The following is a 3,795-nucleotide window of genomic DNA, read 5'->3' as shown; positions in this document are numbered from 1 at the left end:
TTCTTCATAATTACCCCTTGTCCCCACCCCAGCCCCTGGCAACCCCTGACCTGTTCTCTGTCCTGATAGTTTTGCCTTTTCCAGAATGTCAGGAACGGAATCCTATACTCTGTAGCCTTTTGAGTCTGGCTTCCTTAACGCGGAAGTGTTCATTTGAGATTCATTCACGTTGATGTGTATATTCCTAGTTCATTCTTTTTCACTGCTGAGTAGTATTTGATTGTATACTGTGGTGTGTTTATTCAGCCTCCTGCTGGGTCATTTCTGGTTCTGGGCAACGACAAATAGAGCCTGTGTTCGCGGACAGATTCCTGTGTGAACACAAGCTTTCATTCCGCTCTGTATAAACACGTAGAGGCAGAATTGCTGAGTCATAGGGTGAGTGTATGTCTAACTGTATGGAAAACTGCAAACTGTTTTTTCCAAGTGGCAGTACCATTTTCAAAAAAATAGGTTGCTTTTTTTTTTAAGTTTATAAATTTATTTTGAGAGCGAGAGAGAGAGAGCGAGAGAGAGAGTCCCAAGCAAGTTCCTCGCTGGCAGTGCAGACCCCGACACGGGGCTCGAACTCACAAAGGGTGAATTCGTGGCCTGAGCTAAAACCAAGAGTCGGACGTTTAACGGAGTGAGCCATCCAGGGGCCCACGGACGTACCGTTTGTATATTGACACCAGCAACGCACGAGAGGTCTGACTGCTCCGTATCCTCGCCAGCAGCTGGTATTGCTGGGCGCTCTTCAGGTCATCCCAGTAGACGCATAACCCCTGGGGGGCTTTTTTATTGAGACAGCCGTGCAGCTTTGCGTGCAAGTGAAGAAGGAACACCGAGAGATCCCATATCCCTCCGCCCAGCTTCCCCCAACGGTTCCCTCTTGCACCTGACGGTGCATCACAACCAAGAAATTGGCATCTATACAATCCACCAGCCATCTTTGGATCTCACAGTTTCACATGCACTCCTTTGCGCGTGTGTATTTAGTTCCACGCAAAGTTACCACACGTGGACTCCTGTGACGGCCACCGCCAAGCTACAGAAGGTTCCTCGCCGGGATCCTTCATGCTACCCTTTGAGAGCCATGGCCACCTCCCCCGCTTCTCGCTCCCTAACCCCTGGAGACTACTTATCTCGTCTCCATCTGTAGAGTTTTGTCACCGCAAGGATGTTATTTAAGTGGAATTGTACAGTATGTAACCTTTGAGGCTGGCCTTTTCACTCCGCTTCCTTCTCTTGAGACCCATCCTACTTGCTACATGCATCAGTGTTTATTCTTTTTGATCGCCGAGTCCCATGCCATGGGGTGGATGTGCTACAGTTATATAGCCATTCAGGTGGAAGGACATTTGGGTTATTTGCAGTTTGGGGCTCTCCCGAATAAAGCCACCATGGGGATCCATGTCCTGGTTTTTGTGTGAATGTGTAAGCTCTCATTCCTCCGGGATAGATGCCCGTGAGCACGATTGTTAAAGAAACCGCCGTAGTCTTTTCCAGAGTGGCCGGGCCACATTCCCACCAACAACGCACGAGTGGTCCAGTTTGGGATTTTTTCCCCCCGCACCCTCGCTATCCTTACCGTTTTTGCTTTAGCCATTCTGATAGGTGCGGTCATGTCTCCTTGCGGTCTTTGCATTTCTCTCCTGGCTGTAATGATGATGAACGATCTTGCACACTTATTTGCCACCCGGGTACCCTCTTCGGCAAACTATCTGTTGCACAGCTGTTGCCTGCGTTCTAATGAATTGTTTTTAGCCGTTGCATTTGGGGGACCTTCTTTATACATTCTAGATACACGTGTAGATGTTCCAGAGAGTTCTGTTGGGTATTTTCTCCCAGGCGATACCTTGTCTTTCAGTCTCTTCACGTGGTCTTCTGCAAAGAAAAGTTTTAAATGTTGATGATCTGATTTGCTGCATCTTCCTTTATGCGATGTGTCAAGCCCAAGGTGGGACTTGAACTCGACCATCTGGACCTGGAGCCCACCCTCTTAACCCCGGTACTCCAGATACAGTTGAGCCCCCTTCTTGGATCTTTCCTTCCTCAGGCTCATTCCCTTCCTTTCCTGTTCAGAGGATGTCCTCATGGTGAGGCTGCTAGGCATCCTTCCCTTCTTAATTTCTACTCTTTTACAGGTGGTGTTTTGGGGCGGGGAAGGCAACTGTTTATTGCGTACCTACTCTGTACCAGGCACTGTGTGAGGATACAGCACTGGATAAGGCAGATTCTGCCCTCGTGGGACATACAGGCTGATGGGGAGGCCAGACGGAATCAGTGCCTCTGCAGATATGTCATCATGTCGGGTAGGGCTAGGGAGAGAAGTCTAGGCTGTAAGGAGCAGGGAGGGAAGCCTCTTTGATGAGGTATCATGTGAACCCAGACTGAAGGATAAGAAAGGGTGAGAAGAAGAAAGGAAAAGTATTCCAAGTAGATGAACGGCATGTGCAAAGGCCCTGAGGCAGCAGGATGCGGGCCCCTCCTAGAAGGGAACAAAGGTCTGTCTGTTGGTGTGCAGGATTCAAGGATGATGAGATAGGTCGGGACTGGACAGGGCCAAGGAGGGGCCAGACCTCTGACCAGTAACAGATGAGGGAACCGAGGCCCAGGGGGCTTAAGTGATCCTTTGAGGACACAAGGCTGAGAAGTGATGGGCCGTGGTTTTGTTTTCATAAGAAGAACCCACCCCTGCCTTGGAGCTGCTCATGGCTCCGAGGAGAGGAGAGGTCCCTGCACAAACAGCCTGCCCTCAGCAGAAGGCTGAGGCTAAACCCATCCAGGCCCCAGGCCTTTACATTTCTGTTTTATTTTTTTTTTTTAATTTTTTTTTTAATGTTTTATTTATTTCCAGGAGACAGAGAGAGACAGCGTGAGCAGGGGAGGGTCAGAGATTCTGTTTTAAATGCGGCATTTCTTTCAGGTCCTCTTGGAAGAGGAGTCTGAGGTCCCAACCTCCCCTCCCCCCGCATCTCTGTCCCCACGGCCCGGGGGACGGGCTGGGTGAGGCTGTGCTGAGTGACAGGAGGACACAACCCTCCGCTGGCCTAGCCCTGGGCCACAGCCTGTCGCTGTGGAAATACCCACTCTCCCCGCCCCCAAATCTCATGCTTGGGTGGCTTCTCCCTTCCTACTTCTCCCTTCCAAGGCAGGGGTGAGGGGGGCCACCTTGGGGAGGAGGGCGGAGGAAGGAGGAAGAGCCGCAGCCGGGCGGCCGGACGCCGTGTGTGCCGGGCTGGGGTAGGAGGGGACTCCCGCTTCCCCGGCAGCCACCTGTCCCACGTGGCGCTCTGCCCAGAATCGTGCCCGGCGATCACAAACGGGGCTTTGTGTTCTTGAGACAAAGCACACACTCCTCACCCCCAACCTGGCCCGGGGCTGGTCCGCCCTGCCCCCAGTCCTTGGCCGCACGAAGGGGTGGTACCTCCTCCCAGGAGGGGAAACTGAGGTCTGGAGACAGGGCTGTGGAGCCAGAGGAGGGGTCCGTCCCTGGTTCGGGGCCGGAGGTGTAGCAGAGAGGTGGTACGTTGGCAGTGATTAAGCCGCCATCCTGGGCACCGAGGGGAGAAAGGAAGTAAAAAATAATATGACTGATATCACGACGAGAGAGAGAGGCCAGATTCCAGCCCGGGAGGGGAGCAGAATGCTCTTGAACCCAGAGAGTGCGTTTTGAGTCTTTCTTAATGTGCCAAAGCGGTGTGGGAGGCGCGGCATGAATCAGACATTGTCCCTGACATTTAAGAGATAAGACGAGCCCGTGAAATACCACAAAACAAGAGAACAAGAGACAAAGGTCACAGATTGGTGCCA

General features: G+C 52.0%; 1 long non-coding RNA gene across 1 annotated transcript in view; it reads right to left on the bottom strand.

Moving 5' to 3' along the window:
- Positions 1-505: 505 nt before the first annotated feature.
- The window catches only part of LOC144218167 (uncharacterized), a 5,418-nt gene continuing 2,128 nt past the window's right edge, over positions 506-3,795 (bottom strand). Inside the window, exon 3 of the long non-coding RNA XR_013331069.1 lies at positions 506-1,866. This is a non-coding gene — a long non-coding RNA (uncharacterized LOC144218167). The remainder of the gene's footprint in view (positions 1,867-3,795) is intronic.

The sequence above is a fragment of the Crocuta crocuta genome, unplaced genomic scaffold, assembly GCF_008692635.1.
Source record: "Crocuta crocuta isolate KB4526 unplaced genomic scaffold, BGI_CrCroc_1.0 scaffold29, whole genome shotgun sequence".
Classification (NCBI taxonomy): Eukaryota; Metazoa; Chordata; class Mammalia; order Carnivora; family Hyaenidae; genus Crocuta; species Crocuta crocuta.
The sequence above is the reverse complement of the archived record's forward strand: the minus strand, read 5'-3'. Positions and strand labels throughout refer to the sequence as shown.